Raw genomic sequence first — 17,725 nt, forward strand, 5'->3', positions numbered from 1 at the left:
CTGTTCACACCGTAGCGCTGCGCTCCACCCCTAACGTCTGTAACTATCCCGTTCTTTCTAACCACACCCTATCTGCCCACGGGGCCGGTCCTGACATTTTTTAGACCTAAGGCTAAATAAAAAAAAAAAAAAAAAACCTTCTCTATTAAAAATTAACATACTTTAAATATTAATTATCATTAAAAAATTAATCTACGTGCAATAATTTTCTATAGATATATTTGTTAAGCAGTGTATAAAATCCATCATTAACCTATTTAATTTTTTTTTTGTTATAATATTATAGAAAACCATCCTTACACCCTATTGAAACATCAATACAAGATCTAGGCCTGAGGCCTGAGACGGTCGCCGAGTTTGACCTGCCCCAAGAGCCGGCCCTGCCTGCCCAAACCTCCTCTGGAGCCCACAACAACTCCAAAGAAAGAGAGTTCGGTTGAGCTCTGCAAGCACCAATTAAGATTAAAAAAATGGGATCATCACAGGAAGAAGTTGATGTGCTGCTGGCCACTTCTTCGACGCATGAGCTTGAGAGCGTCAAAACTCACAGCATTGGAGATCGATCAGCTCCTGAAGCTCCAATTGCATTTGTAGCCAATCCGGCACACCTGAAACCTCCGAGACCTGAACGGCACTGAAGCTTTGCAATAGCCGTAATGTCGCAGCTCTTGAAGAACACTGAGGAGATGAAATGGCTCTCATCAGAAGTGCCTATCAGAAAGGCGGGGAGGAACCCAGTTGGGAGGGGCTTGCAGAGGATGAAATCCGGTGCAGAGTCGGGGCTTAAGAGCTTTCGCTTTCTTGATGAGACAAGGAGTAAAGAGGATGGATGGAAGACCGTGGAGAAGCAGTTCGGCCAATTTGTGGTCAATGGTAGGCTACCCAAGGAGAGATTTGGGTGCTGCATTGGTTAGTCTCTCCTTTGATTCATGCGAGTCTTCCTTCTTCCCAGTAATTTTAATTGAAAGCAAAGGTCATCCACCCTGTACATATTTTTGAGATCCTGCACAGTAATAAAAACAAAATATTTCATACAAACAGTTTCGATAAACTCATAGAACAGACAGCAACATGAAACCATCAGATGTTATAGAATTATTTTGTACACACAGTATCCCTTTGCATCAGCCTGCAAATTAGTCCATAATGTCACCGCAGCTTCTTGTATTGTTATATTATGGCAAAATAGACACTAAATATAATCATCTAGATCATAACCACTAAGAATATGAAAACTACATTTGGGAACCAGTATAGCAACCATTTTATGACAGTTATGGAAATTTATATTAATGCAATGCACAAATGAAGAGTATTTCTGAGGAGAAAAGGATCTTAACTGAGTATAGCATAAACATCATTAGCTCAACATCAATGATAACTAAAGCTTGCTTGTCTTGGCAACATTTCTATTCCATGTAAATAACCACAGCTAGTCAAAGTAGCGAAACTAGAATAAAAGATCTGCTCAAGCTATGTGGTTCTAAAATTCAAGCTGAATTCTTTTGGAAAGGGATGGCCAATCCCAAGGAGTTTGCGGGGGAGCTTTTTGTCACCTTAGCAAGACAGAGGAACCTGGAACCAGAGAATGGAATTACAAAAGATGAATTAAAGGAGTTATGGGAAGAGATGACAGACAACTTTGATTCTTGCCTATGGATATTCTTTGACATGGAATCATCTCCTACATTTCTCTTTTTCAGCACCATGACAACAGAGTTATTACATGATGTGAGTTGATCTGTTGCATTAGGTGCGACAAGAATGGTGATGGAAACCTTACAGAAGATGAGGTGAAAGAGGTCTGAAGTTGAAATCCTTTAAATTACTGTTAGTTCCTTGTCCAGAATTGTTTTTATCAGTTAAGATTTGGGGTAAATATTGATTTAAATCTGTCTTCATTCAAAGGTCATCCTTTTGAGTGCCTCAGCAAACAAACTTGAAAAAATTGAAGGGGCACGCAGCCACCTATGCTGCTCTCATAATGAAGGAACTAGATCCTGACCATCTTGGCTATATTGAGGCACCGAGAAACCTGTTATAATTCCCAATAATTTTTAGAAGTTGCCAAATTCGTTCAAACATGAGATCTAACAAATAAAAGATAGCGATACTAACCATTCTTGATCACTTCACCAGATTTGGCAGCTTGAAACATTGCTATGAGGAATGGTGAACTCACAAGGAAACGAGAATATAATCAAACATAGTCATAGACTTGCGAGAACAATGATACCAAAGTCATACAGAAACCCAATCAAGAGAAGTGTCAGCAAGACAGCAGTTTTCATTCATGAGAACTGGAAGAGGATATGGGTTCTTCTGCCATGGCTGGCACTGAACATAGCACTATTTATATGGAAATTCTACCAGTACAGGAGGAGACCAGCATATGAAGTGATGGGCTATTGTGTCTGTGTGGCCAAGGGTGCAGCAGAGACCCTGAAACTGAACATGGCACTCATTCTCCTACCCGTTTGCTGAAACACTTACAAGGCTCAGATCAACAGCATTTAGTTTGGTCATCCCATTTGATGACAACATTAACTTCCACAAGGTAAGGAAGCCCTTCCACCACCAAATCTATGGAAAAGAAAAGATCTTGAACACAATATTTATTCTTCTTTCGATTTGCTATCTTTTGCAGACAATTGCATTGGCCATCACAATTGGGATTGTTGTCCACATATACTTGCTTATGTACCATGTGATTTTCCAAGATTAATCACATGCCCAAAGCCAAAATTCATTAGTTTATTAGACCCAATTTCAACTATCAGCAACCCACATATTCAACTCTATTATCCAGCGCTCCAGCGGTCACTGGTATTCTCATGGTCATCATAATGACATTCTCTTTCACCCGAGCAACACATTCTTTCAGGAGAAGTGTGGTGAAGTTGCCATCACCTCCGCACCACTTGGCTGGAGTCAATGCATTTTGGTATGCCCACCATCTTCTGGTGCTTGTGTATGTCTTCCTTGTTGTGCATTCCTACTTCATTTATCTCACAAGGGAATGGTTCAAGAAGATGTTGGGGCCATGCCTTCTCTGTGGTACAAAAATTTTCCCATCATTATCACCAAATATCAATGATATGAAGAAAAAAAATCTAATGTTTGTGCAGACATGGATTTATGTATCGATTCCAGTCCTCTTTTATGCATATGAAAGACTACTCGGAAAATTTTGTGAGAAAAATTATCGTGTGAGCATTGTTAAGGTAAGCTACTCATCTCGATATATATGGCCTCAAGTAGTAGGAGAATGAGCATTCACTGTTAAATCAACAGAAAATGAATAAATTTATATCTTCTATGTATCATACAGGAAGCAATATATCCAGGCAATGTCCCTTCAATACATATCAAAAAGCCACCAGGGTTCAAATACAAGAGTGGAATGTGCCTGTTTGTCAAGTGTCCAGATGCCTCACCCTTCGAACGGTATATGTTAACTAGCTCCAGGGATAATATGTCTAAATTGTAATTTTCCTGTATTCAGCTTCTAATTTGAATATTTTAACAGGCACTCCTTCTCCATCACTTCTGCACCAGGAGATGACTACTTGAGTGTTCACATCCGGACCTTGGGAGACTGGACAACAGAGCTCAGGTATTTGGAAAGGTTAGGTCAAGTCAATAACATCAACTAGAAATTCTAGGGAATATTAAATTATGGAGGCCAGAATAACTAAAGCAAACTTCTCTGATTCAGGTTCGTGAGTCTCAAGTTGAGTCTAAGAAGGCCAACCTAGTTAGACTTGAAACAACAGTTGTAGCAGATGCTCAAATTCAAGAAACTATGTGAGCACAAAATATATTATTGTTTTTACCCACTCACTCTGCGCAAAATTTCAGCAAGACCCAGCTTCCCATGGAAATAGAATTCTCTTGCAGATCCCCAAAGCTCCTGATAGATGGGCCTTATGGTGCTCCTGATAGATGGGCCTTATGGTGCTCCAGCTCAAAATTACAAAAAATATGATATTCTTTTGCTTATCAGGCTCGGAATTGGTGCTACTCCATTTATCAGCATACTAAAGGATCTCCTCAACAATCTGAAGTCAAATGAGGTAAGGTGTATGCAATACTGTTTGAATGTATAAAAGATGGCACCAAACAAAAAGAACACTAACAAGCTTGAAATTGATGTAGGAAATACAGAATATACACAAGGCAGATTTAAACATCATCAAAGGAAATTGTCTGGAAGAGCTTACCTTTATTGGGTAACAAGGGAGCAAGGTTCCTTTGAATGGTTTAAAGGTGCTATGAATGATGTGGCAGAAAATGATGATAATGTACTTCATAGAAAATCTATTCCTTCCTTTACCCTTTACTCTTCAGTTCCATTTCCCTTTGCAGATTAACTGGTTAAAAGTGTTTGGATATTGCAGAATGTTATTTTATTTTATTTTTTATTTTTTGAGGAAACTGCAGAATGTTATAGAAATGCACAACTACTTGACCAGTATCTATGAAGTAGGTGATGCAAGGTCAGCTCTGATTGCAATGGTTCAGTCACTACAACTTGCCAAGGATGGAGTTGATATCGTCTCTGGCAGTCGGGTAATTATCTTTCAGCTATAATTTGGTGCAATCAAGCAAAAGTATATGTATGCTTATTTGTGACTCATTCATGACAGATTCAGACCCACTTTGCAAGGCCAAACTGGAGGAAAGTGTTCTCAAACTTAGACAATGCCCACAAGTCTTCTCATGTAGGTAAGTATTTCTCAAGTGACCTGGGGCATTTGTATTATTTATGCCCTTCATAATTTGTGGACTGCAGGTGTCTTCTATTGTGGATCCTCAACGCATACAAAACAACTGAGACATCTTTCACAAGAATTCAGCCATGCTTCCAGAACCCGCTTCCATTTCCACAAGGAAAACTTTTAGAATGGAGCAAAGAAATATTGATGAACAAACAGATACTTGTAAAGAAAAAGGAAAAGAAGAGAGGCAGAAGTATGAATGTGTTGTTAGATATTCTATGTACAGTGTTGGGTATAAAATAACCCCAAGTGTTGGGTATAAAATAACCCCAGCCGAAGTTCGTAAGAGGCCAACCCCTCCAAGACTCTTCCGGCTTCCGATCTTGTGCGGCGTCTTTCTGAACTCCTCCGACCGTCCGAGCTTTCACAGTACCATCCGGACTCCTCCAGCAGTCGACCTTCCACAGTGTCCTCCAAATTCCTCCAACGGACGAACTCCTATCGTACTCTCCGGACTTCTCCAATAATGAGCTCCTTCAGTCGTCTATCGGACTGCTCCAAATGCTCTCGGGGCTTCACTATCAGCCGATTTTTTACAGTGATCGACTACTCTCCGAATCTCTTCCAGACTTCCTCCTGTCACGATCGACTTTACTCCGAGCTTCTTCCGAACTTCGTCAATGTCCGGACTTCTCCAGCAGCAGGACTTCTACAGTAACCAGACTCCATCCAAATTTCTACAGTGGTCGACCGCCTTCCGAATTTCATCCGAACTTCTACAGTAAGCGAATTCCGTCCGAACTTCTATTGCAAGCGGACTTCAGCCGAGCTTCTACAATAAACGGTCTCCATCCGAGCTTCTACAGTAAGCGGCCTCCTTCCGGACTTCTGCAAGAACCGGACTCCGTCCGAGCTTCTACAGCGGATGGATTCCAGACGAACTTCTACAACGGACGGGCTCCAGTAGCCGGATTTCTACAGTGACCAACTGTCTCCGGTGTCTTCCGTACCTCTCCAGCCATCAACCTTCAACAGCGCCAACCGGACTTCAACAGTGCCAACCAGACCCCTCCAACAGACGAATTTCCTCCGGACCCCTTCAACGGTCGACCTTCCGCAGTATCCTCCAGACTCCTCTAGCGGACGAACTTCCACAATGCCTTCCGGCTCTTCTATTGGTCAACCTTCTATAGTGCCTTCCGAATTCCGCTATCAGTCGACCTTCTGCCGGATTCCTCATGCAACCGGATCTCTCCAGCGGACAGTCTTCAGACAAGCTTCTACATCAGACAAATTCCAAACGGACTTCTCTAGCAATCGGACTCCAGCCGGATTTCTCCAACAGAAAGTTTTCGTCCGGGCTTCTATAGCAGATGACTTTCGTCTGCAGCATCAACGCCTAAGGCACCCAACAACAGTTAATCCATCAGCAACCTCGGAAACATCCGAGCTTCTCTTAGATTGCTGAGACAGAGAGCTATTCCGCTCCACCAAACGTTCCAATCGAGCTTCAGCCGTCCGATCCGAACTCCCCGGCAAGTCGCGACAACGGACACCACTCCACTCTCTGTAACAAACTCTACGTGGCCCCACCACTCTCCGGCAAGTCGCGACAACGGACACCACTACTCTCCGTAACAAACTCCACGTGACCCCGAACGGCCCACTACCAGACAGTTTTGGACGTCGCTGTCAATCGGTTACGCTCTTCCGTCTATAAAAGAGACCCCCCAGATATGTTCTCCTCTAAGCTCTAAGCACTATCTCTAAACTCTGCTAAAATCCTATTCGAGTGCTCCATTTCTGTTGAAGCAGAGTACTGACTTGAGTATCGGAGGGTCTTGCCGGAGCACCCCCAACTCCGGTTTAGACTTTCCTTGCAGGTCCCGGCGGCGGCCATGATCCCCTCGACTCCAGCTTCTCCGGCATCGGCGGAATTCTGCACCAACAGAATTGACGCTAGAAGGAGGGGCTGTGTCTTCGCAGGACCCTTGTTCTTAAAGAAATACTCAACGGGACTGTCTCCGATCATCTTCTTCGACATCTTCTTCTTCTTCTCCGATCAGATTCCAACCTGATGCCTCCCCGAAAGGCATCCACCAGGCGATCTATGGCCTCCATGGCCAGATCTCAGCAAGATCTGTCGGCTCCAGCCTCGTCTCCAGTTTTTCAGGCTCCTCCGGCAATGGCAGTCGGCATGGAGCAGTTCGACCTGCTGGTTCAGCAGGTCAGGGGCCTCACCGAAGCGGTGCAGGCCATGCAGCAGCAGCAGCAGCAGCAGCCGCAGGCATCTGTGCAGCTGGAAAGAACATCGCTGGAGTTCCAGAAGCCAGCAATCAGACGGCCCACTTGGGCCAGTCGCCCTGTATCCCTCGAAAAGGGGAAGCAGAGGGCGGAGAGCCCTCTGTCTGATCACGATTTCACCTCCGGAGGGTCCCTACCTCCGTTCTGCCAAAAGACCCTCGAGATTCGCGATCAAGAGGATCTCTTGGATCAAAGATTCCAAGAGATGAACCGGCGGATCGAAGAGCTCCGCCATGCTCCCTCTGCTTACGGTGAAGATATCTGTACTGACCATCCTTTTTCTCAAAAGATTATGCAAGAACCGATCCCGTCGAACTTCAAGCTCCCCCAATTTGAAAGCTACGACAGAACCTCGGATCCGGTTGACCACCTGAAAGCCGTCCGGACAATGATGCTGCTCCATGGCGCGCCAGACGCCATCCTGTGCCGAGCTTTCCCATCTACCTTGAAGGGAGCAGCAAGAAATTGGTACTCGGCATTGAAGCTGGGTACTATCTTCTCCTTTGATCAAATGAGCCACCAGTTTGTGGCTCATTTCGTCAGCAGCCGACGTTCACGGAGAAGTTCGGAGTCCCTCATCAACATCAAGTAAAAGAAGAGAGAATCCATCCAAACTTATGTCAACCATTTTAACGCCGTCGCATTGGAGGTCCGGAACTTGGACCAATCAGTTGCAATGACCGTCCTGAAGAGCGATCTTCAAAAGAATGATCTTCTGTTTTTTCTGAAAAAGAAGTATCCCAGGGACTTCACTGATTTGCTGGCTCGGACCAAAGGATATACCCGAACAGAGGAAGCCTTCAAGCTGAAGGACGGAGAGGCCGTAAAGGAGCGGCAGGCAGGCGACTCCAGCAGGTCCGCAGCTGAAAAAGGGCCAAGTGAAGCTCGACCACGTTCTCGAACTCCCCTATGACACAAGTGTGTCCGAACTCCCCCCCGAGCTCGTAGGCAGAGAAGCCCGGACCACAGAATTCGGCGAAGCTCTCCCCCAGGAAGATTCCACAGCTACGCCCCTCTCAATGCTCCAAAAACTCAAGTGCTGATGGAGATCAGGGAGCAGCTGCCAAGACCGAAAAAGATGCACACACCTCGAGAAGCGCAACCCTAACAAATTCTGTCTCTATCATCGTGACCACGGCCACGACACGGAGGAGTGTATTCAGCTCCGAGACGAGATCGAGGAGCTCATCAGATGAGGTCGGCTCAACAGATTCATCCGACGCCGGTCTGAAGGTAGGGAAGATCGGTCGAGGGCCCTACCACAACCAGAGCCGCCAAGGAAAGAAGAACAGCCTGAAGATCGGCCTCCAATTGGGATCATCAACACCATCTCTGGAGGACCCCGACGGGGAGCAACCAGTGGATCGGCCGGACCGCCCAAGCGGCAGAGGACTGAAGAATCTATAATCTTTACTGAAGAAGATGCCCAGGAGATTCAATTCTCCCATAATGATGCGGTTGTGGTTTCTTTAAATATTGCTGACTATGATGTACGCCGCATTCTTGTTGATAATGGAAGCTTGATCGATATTTTGTTTTACGATGCATTCTCAAAAATGTCCATTTCGGATGATCGATTAGGACCGATAAGCTCCCCATTGGTAGGGTTCACTGACGATGCTGTGCCAGTGGAAGGAGTAATAACTTTGACCGTAGTTGCAGGTCGTTGTCCGAAACAATCTAGAGCGCAAGTGAATTTCCTGATAGTAAAGGCGCCGTCTGCCTACAACGCAATACTCGACTGATCTGGCCTCAACGCCCTCCGAGCTGTGGTATCGACCTACCATTTGAAGTTGAAATTTCCTACAAGTCAAGAGGTCGGAGAGGTCAGAGGAGATCAAGCCTGGCAAGACATTGCTAAACATAGCCTTACAAAGAAATGGTCAGTCTGACTCCTGTCCGATTGATGGATTAGACACCCGCGATGATCTTGCTGAAGAACGGGATGAGCCAATTGAAGATCTTGTCTCAATTCTTTTGAACGATGGGAATGAAGAGCACGTGGTGAAGATCGACTCCAATTTGGGAGAAGAGGTACAGACACAGCTCATCAATTTTCTACAAAAAAATGCGGATGTTTTCGCTTGGGTTCCGACAGACATGCCGGGGATTAATGCGGAAGTCATGGAACACCGTCTAGCTGTTGATCCCAAACATCGACCGATGAAGAAAAAAATCCGAGGTCATGCATCGGAAAGGCAGAAGGCAATAGCTGAGGAAGTTGATAAACTCCTGAAAGCTGGGTTCATCAGAGAAGTCAACTATCCGAACTGGATCTCCAATGTGGTTCTCGTCAAGAAGGCGAACGGCAAGTGGAGAATGTGTATAGACTTCAAAAAGCTGAACAAAGCCTGTCTGAAGGACAGTTACCCTCTGCCCAGAATTGACCAATTAGTAGATGCAACCTCGAGCCACGAGCTTCTCACTTTCATGGATGCATTCTCCAGCTACAATCAAATCATGATGGCACCAGAGGACGAAGAAAAGACTGCTTTTATCACTGACCGTGGTCTTCACTGTTACAGGATCATGCCTTTTGGCCTCAAAAATGCAGGGGCGACCTATCAACGGTTGGTAAACAAAATCTTCAAAGAGCAGATCGACCGCAACATGGAGGTATACGTAGATGACATGCTTGTAAAAAGCAAATCCTCAATGAACCACGTCGCCGATCTTGAAGAGACCTTCAGCGCCCTCCGAAAAGATGAAATTGAACCCAACCAAGTGCGCTTTTGGAGTAACCTCAGAAAAATTCTTAGGCTTTATGGTATCGGAGCGTGGGATCGAAGCAAATCCGGAAAAGATTCGTGCCATCCAGAAAATGACTGCCCCGAAGTCAATAAAGGAAGTTCAGCGCCTTACTGGGAGAGTAGCAGCTCTAAATCGCTTCGTCTCAAGGTCGGCCGAACGGTGCCTACCTTTCTTTCAGACTCTCAAGCAGTCGAAGAACTTCTGTTGGACCACTAACTGTCAGCAAGCGTTCGAAGAATTGAAGAACTACCTCGGCTCACCTCTGCTATTGGCAAAATCCGAATTTGGAAAAGAGTTGTTCCTATACCTGACAGTCTCCTTTGTGGCTCTCGCAGCAGTTCTGGTTAAGGAAAAAGCAAAAATTCAACGGCCGATCTACTACATAAGTCGAGTATTGAGAGACGCCAAAACTAGGTATACTAAGTTAGAGAAACTAACTTACGCCCTGTTAATTACAGCCCAAAGGCTCCGACCTTACTTTCAATGACACACCATAACACTGCTCACCGACCAGCCGATTAAGACGGTTCTGCATCGAGCGGATGCTTCCGGAAAGATAGCGAAATAGACGGTCGAGCTCACGGAATTCGACATCAACTATCGACCTCGACCGACGATAAAAGCCCAGATATTAGCAGACTTCATAATGGAATGCACTATTCCGGAAGAAGCCGAACTTGAACGAGGTGAAGCTGACAATCCAAGGCTCCAGCCGAACTCCTCTGAGGAAAGAACAGATCTCCCTTATGGTTTTTGGACCCTCTATGTGGACGGTTCCTCCAACATGTCAGGCACGGGCGCGGGCCTGATCTTGGTCAATCCGGAAGGAATTATCGTGGAGTACGCGCAGAGCTTCGAATTCCCTGCGACAAATAACGGAACAGAATATGAAGCTCTGATTGCAGGACTGAAGATTGCCAAAGAATTAGAAGTAGATCGGCTCCAAGTCTACAGTGACTCCCAGTTGGTGGTGGGACAAGTCAGCGAAAACTATAAAGCTCGAGAGGATAGTATGGCCAAGTATCTCGAAAAGATAAAAGAGATCATCCCTGCCTTTGGCAGCTTTGACATCAAGCAGATTCCAAGAGCAGAAAATACCAGGACCGATCTTCTCTCCAAGTTGGCTACACTGGCTCCAACTGAACTACCCAAGGAAGTTCTCTTCGAAGTTCTGAAATGTCCAAGTACGGAAGAACTGCAGCTTGTAATGGAGATCAACCATGAACCCAGCTGGATTGACCCACTGGTTGCATACCTCAAAGATAGGGTTCTTCCTCATGATGCAAAAGAAGCTCAAAAGCTTAGAAACCAGGCCTCCCGATATATCCTTTATGGGGGCAAGCTGTACAAGAGGTCGTACTCTTTGCCCCTCCTGAAATATTTCCGGCCTTCTGAAGCCGACTTCGCCTTGTGGGAGATACATGAAGGAGTCTGCGGGAGTCACTTGGGGGCCAGATCTTTATCCCACAAACTACTCCGACAAGATTATTACTGGCCTACAATGTACCACGACTCTATTGAATATGTCAGAAAGTGTGATCGGTGTCAGAGATATGCGAATATCCAGCCCGCCTTCGAACTTACACCTTTGAGTGCCCCGTGGTCGTTTGCACAATGAGGGATGGATATCCTTGGATCTTTTCCCATGACGTCCGGACAACGAAAGTTCCTCCTGATGGTCATTGACTACTTCACCAAGTAGGTCGAAGCCGAACCTTTGACGTAAATCACAGAAGCTAAAGTGCAGGACTTCGTCTGGAAGTCAATCGTTTGTAGGTTCGGCTTACCCAGAACTCTCATTACTGATAATGGGCGACAATTTGCTGGAGCAAAGTTTGCTGAATTTTGTGAGGACTTAAATATTTCCCATAACTTCACGTCAGTAGCCCATCCGCAAGCAAATGATGAAGCCAAGATGACCAACAGGATTCTGTTGCAAGGAATCAAGGCGAGACTTGAAAAAACAAAGGGAACTTAGACAAACAAGCTTTATCATGTGTTATGGGCATACCGAACTACCCAAAGACTGCCCACGGAAAAGACCCCCTTTGCCTTAGCCTTCGGAACAGAAGCCGTTATCCCGATTGAACTCAAGCTTCCGTCGGTGCGAGTCGTGGCATTCGACGAGCAGCGCAACTCACGGGATCTCAAGACCAACCTCGACTTGTTAGAAGAAAAGTGGAAGACAGCTCAAGTTCGGATGGCAGCCTACAAGCAGAAAGCAGCCCGTTACTACAACTCCTGGGTCAAGAGCAAAGCCTTCAGAGCGGAGAACTTAGTACTTCGGCGAGCCGCTGTTTCACAACCTCAGAACCAAGAAAAACTTGTCCCACACTGAGAAGGCCCATATGAAATCAGGGAGGTAGTCCGGTCCGAAACATACTATCTAAAAGAACTCGGAGGAGCGGACCTTCCACGACCATAGAATTCGAAAAATTTATGAATGTATTATCGATAACTTTGCTTTAAATAAAAGTTTCATATTCGCATATCTTTTCTTTTGGCATGAGCTTATAACGACAGGGAGTAACTCCTTCAGACAATCGAAACTAAGCGTGTCAGGAACAAGAGAAGAATCTCATCCCGACACAAACAAAGATCCGATTATTAAGAGACCGGATGGGGGGAGAGGCCCTCGCAACGGCCCTTATGCGCCCCAACAGTCATGTTAGGAACAGGAGGAGAACCTCGTCCTAACATAAGCAAAGTCAAAGACCCGATTATTAAAAGACCGGATGGGGGAAGAAGCCCTCGCAATGGCCCTTATGCGCCCCCACAGCCATGTTAGGAACAGGAGGAGAACCTCGTCCTAACATGAGCAAAGTCGAAGACCCGGATATTTAGAGACCGGATGGGAGGAGAGGCCCTCGCAACGGCCCTTATATGCCCCCACAGCTATGTTAGGAACGGGAGGAGAATCTTGTCCTAACATGAGAAAAGTCGAAAATCCGATTATTAAGAGACCGGATGGGAGGAGAGGCCCTCGCAACGGCCCTTATGTACCCCCACAGCCATGTTAGGAACAGAAGAAGAACCTCATCCTAACATGAGCAAAGTCGAAGATCCGGTTATTAAGAGACCGGATAGGGGGAGAGGCCCTCGCAACGGCCTTTATGCACCCCCACAGCCATATTGGAACAAGAGGAGAACCTCGTCCTAACATGAGCAAAGTCGAAGATCCGGTTATTAAGAGATCGAATGGGGGAAGAGGCCCTCGCAACGGCCCTTATGCGCCCCCACAGCTATGTTAGGAATAGGAGAAGAACCTCATCCTAATATGAGCAAAGTCGAAGACCCGATTATTAAGAGACCGAATGGGGGGAGAGGCCCTCGCAACGGCCCTTATGCACCCCCACAGCCATGTTAGGAACAGGAGGAGAACCTCGTCCTAATATGAGCAAAGTCGAAGGCCCAGTTATTAAGAGACCGGATGGAGAGAGAGGCCCTCGTAATCGTCCTTATGTGCCCCCACAGCCCTATTAGGAACAGAAAAAAAATCTCGTCTTAACATGAGCTGAAATTGACTGTGTCGGGAACAGGAGGAGAATCTCGTCTTGACACAAACGAAGACCTGATCGTTTAAGATCGGATGAGGGGAGAAACCTCCTCAACGGCTCCTCTACACCCCTACAACACCGCTAGGAGCAGAGGAAAAATTCTCGCCCAAACATAAAAAAAAAAAGAGAGAAAAAGAGAAAGCGACGAACTACGTCAGAGATAAGAAAAAAACGAACTACATCTAAGACACAAGGGACCTCATCTCAACAAGAAAGAAAACTCTTGTCAAAAATCCTCAGACTCTAAGGGGGGCAACTTCGGCTGTGAAAATTTCTCTGTACTTCTTTCATTCGAAACTCGAACTCGAAAATAGGGAGACTGGTGTTGGTATAAAATAACCCCAGCCGAAGTTCGTAAGAGGCCAACCCCCCAAGACTCTTCCGGCTTCCAACCTTGTGCGGTGTCTTTCTGAACTCCCCCGACCGTCCGAGCTTCTACAGTACCATCCAGACTCCTCCAGCAGTCGACCTTCCATAGTGTCCTCCAGATTCCTCCAACGGACGAACTCCTATCGTACTTTTCGAACTTCTCCAATAATGAGCTCCTTCGGTCGTCTATCGGACTGCTTCAAATACTCTCTGGGCTTCACTATCAGCCGATTTTCTACAGTGATCGACTACTCTCCGAGACTCTTCCAGACTTCCTCCTATCACGATCGACTTTAATCCGAGCTTCTTCCGAACTTCGTCAATGTCCGGACTTCTCCAGCAGCAGGACTTCTACAGTAACCAGACTCTATCCAAGTTTCTACAGTGATCGACTGCCTTCCGAATTTCATCCGAGCTTCTACAGTAAGCGAATTCCGTCCGAACTTCTATTGCAAGCGGACTTCAGCCGAGCTTCTACAATAAGCGGTCTCCATCCGGGCTTCCGCGACAACCGGTCTCCATCCGAGCTTCTACAGTAAGCGGCCTCCTTCCGGACTTCTGCAAGAACCGGACTCCATCCGAACTTCTACAGCGGATGGATTCCAGACAAACTTCTACAACGGACGGACTCTAGCAGCCAGATTTCTACAGTACCGACTGTCTCCGGTATCTTCCGTACCTCTCCAGCCATCAACCTTCAACAGCACCAACCGAACTTCAACAGTGCCAACCAGACCCCTCCAACGGACGAATTTCCTCCGAACCCCTTCAACGGTCGACCTTCCGCAGTATCCTCCAGACTCCTCTAGCGGACGAACTTCCACAACGCCTTCCGGACTCTTCTATCGGTCAACCTTCTATAGCGCCTTCCGAATTCCGTTATCGGTCGACCTTCTGCTGGATTTCTCATGCAACCGGACCTCTCCAGCAGACAGTCTTCAGACAAGCTTCTACATCAGACAAATTTCAGACGGACTTTTCTAGTAATCGGACTCCAGCCGAATTTCTTCAACAGAAAATTTTCGTCCAGACTTCTACAGCAGATGACTTTCGTCTACAGCATCAACGCCTAAGGCACCCAACAACAGTTAACCCGTCAGCAACATCGGAAACATCCGAACTTCTCTTAGATTGCTGAGACAGAGAGCTATTCCGCTCCACCAGACGTCCCAACTGAGCTTCAGCCGTCCGGCCCGAACTCTCCGACAAGTCGCGACAACGAACACCACTCTACTCTCTGTAACAAACTCCACGTGGCCCCACCACTCTCCGGCAAGTCGCGACAACGGACACCACTACTCTCCGTAACAAACTCCACATGACCCCGAACGGCCCACTACCAAGCAATTACGGACGTCGCTGTCAATCGGTTACGCTCTCCCGTCTATAAAAGAGACTCCCAGATACGTTCTCCTCTAAGCTCTAAACACTATTTCTAAACTCTGCTAAAATCCCATTCGAGTGCTCCATTTCTGTTGAAGCAGAGTACTGACTTGAGCGTCGGAGGATCTTGCTGGAGCACCCCCAACTCCGGTTTAGACTTTTCTTGTAGGTCCCGACGGCGGCCGTGATCCCCTCGACTCCAGCTTTCCCGGCATCGACGGAATTCTGCACCAATATACAGAATTTCTTTTTTTAGTTATTTTCAGTTATCTTTGTATCGTATACGTACATGGAGAGTAAGTCCAACCAATAAAAACTTCAAATGAGTGAGACATGATTTTCTGTTCAGCTTTCTTGACACTAGAATTCAGGATTATTTGGGAAAGTCCTTTAATTCCAAGAGAAGTACCTTGAACCAATGATTCTCTTTTCTTTTGCTTTTCTGCTGTAGCAGTTCTCCCACTTTGTTTCTAAATTCTCTGTCTCTTTGAAGTTCTTGCGTAGTTACTTCCTTATTTGGAGTAGCCCATATTAATTGTCTTTCACCTTCTGATACAGTTGCATTGGGCTTTTGCAGCAGCTCCAGCATATTCACCATTCTTGCTGAATTCTGATAATTTTCTGACCTAGCTGCATCTTTGCCTGGTTCAGATACAGACTAGTCAGAGTCGCACACTTGCAACGAAGTTTTAGCCCTTTCTTTCTGAATTATGCTCTGCCTCCTGCTGCAAAAAAATCTACTGCTATTTGCTTTTCACCCTTTAATTCACTTGTTTGGGATGCTTCATGGAGCTCCATTGTCTTCTCCATGCTTCCTACACTTTTAGTACAACGTTTTCTTGTTTTAGCAACAGATACTCCTGACCTGCAAGTGGATATTTCACTCTTAGGCTTTTAGCGGAATGGAAATGTCAAGCACTAACAACATATCCTCCAGTTCACGCCACCTAAGATCTTCAAAGTCACCATCTTGTTTTAGTTCGCACAATCTCCCCTTTCTCACGCACATGCTAACACAACACTGATGATGAAGAAACTGAACCATGCACATAGGTGACCTAAAAGAATTTTATCAGATGGATTAAATAGGATGCTAACAAGAACCAAAATGGAGGAAAAAAACACAACACGGATAGAAGATGCGAATCTATGGGCAATCTAGCAAGTCTTTATTTAGTATGGAGTTCAGAAATCCATAATCGTGAGACCTCTATCCAATGCAAATAGATCAGATGTCAGATATCTTATGCTGCATGATATTCTCTTGAAAATAGCACCCAAAGGAAGAGATTGAATAGCCTAGTAGCATATATTACCCTGAATTCAAATGACCTACACCTAGAATCCTGTTTAGATACATTGATATCAAACATTTAACTTAGAAATCCTTCAACAAATAATTTGCACTAAACTCCAACATAGCACCGGCACTAAGCCTACCCTTGCACAGGTCCATCTGCCCCATCAGATTGGCATCCAGACATCTTTAAGAGCATCATATAGAGCAACTACCTGACCCTCCTCATCCAATCTTGCTCCCTCTGCTCATTTTCCTACATAAGCTTAAAGAAGGTATATACATATCCCGCTAGTTTCAATGGAAAAAACCCAACTTAGTCAATTTGCTCCAATAAGAGATGACATTGCAAATAACAACAGGATATCAAATAACAAATCAAAGTGGAAAAACTTAACCTTAAAGAGGAACATTTTTTTTTTCTAATGTGTCCGAAATTACAAAGAGCCGACCTCGTAAATAACAAGAGAATATCAAATCTTCCTGTTCTCCAACCCAACTCCCCCTTTCAGAGTTTTCACGTTCAAATTATCAACTTATCAAAACTGTATCCGAAGTTCAAAAAAAGACACAGCATCGTTAACTAATTCAACGAAATGCCGACTCCTACCACCAAAAGCCGTAAAAGTTTAATCTTTTCCTCCCCTCCCACTGCCCTGAAACCTTGCTGTGGGATTTCGAGCTCGAATCGAGCAACGGCCGAGCTCAGCCATGCCTGCTTAACGACAGTTCACGGTCCACTCGAACAATCAGACTCTCCAGACCAGCACCTAGGTTTACAGCTATCTAGGGTTTAAGAACAGAGTGTTTTGGGATCGGGATCAGGATCTGCCTACCTGTGATCACCGCCACGACGGCGCGAGACGACGATCGCCGCCGGGACTCGAAGAGAAGAGGAAAGAGAAAAAGAAAGATAGGGTTTTGAGTGGACGACCTAGAGAGAAGACATCCGTCGAAGAGCGAAATCCAGCGATTCTGTGACGTCCATCGCCGCCGTCGCCACCGCCGGCGGCGGGATGTGGGTGGGAGAGGGAGCATCGGTGGCCAGCAGGAGGAGGACGAACCTGAAGACCTGGAAAGCAACAGTCTAAGGATAATTATAAGCGAAATTCTTTGATGCACTGCCTGTGGTGCAGAAAATCTGTTGGGGAGCACGTCACCCAGTCCGATTGGTCCAAGTGGCATCCTCGTGATTGATGTGATCAGACATCCACAGATGTGAAGAATACAAAGATGTTGTGCGGTACCATGATCAAATATATTTAATATATATAATAATTTATTTTTTTAATTTTGTTCAATGTGATCATGATGTCTTATCCCTTTAAGATAATTTTTGTAAC

The 17,725-nt window shown here is 45.6% G+C and overlaps 1 long non-coding RNA gene across 3 annotated transcripts; it reads right to left on the bottom strand.

Annotated features, from left to right (window-relative positions):
• Positions 1-248: 248 nt before the first annotated feature.
• Positions 249-17,473, bottom strand: LOC140851943 (uncharacterized). 3 transcript variants are annotated; one of them, XR_012134763.1, is made up of 4 exons: positions 17,317-17,473; positions 2,119-3,052; positions 1,969-2,035; positions 249-1,003 (listed from the first exon to the last, which is right to left on the bottom strand). It is a non-coding gene; the product is annotated as an uncharacterized lncRNA (long non-coding RNA). The 3 variants fall into 3 exon arrangements; XR_012134762.1 differs by having other exon boundaries at positions 1,341-2,035; XR_012134764.1 differs by lacking the exon at positions 1,969-2,035.
• Between the last annotated feature and the right edge of the window lie 252 nt (positions 17,474-17,725).

This window comes from Elaeis guineensis, chromosome 10 (genome assembly GCF_000442705.2).
Source record: "Elaeis guineensis isolate ETL-2024a chromosome 10, EG11, whole genome shotgun sequence".
Taxonomy (NCBI): Eukaryota; Viridiplantae; Streptophyta; class Magnoliopsida; order Arecales; family Arecaceae; genus Elaeis; species Elaeis guineensis.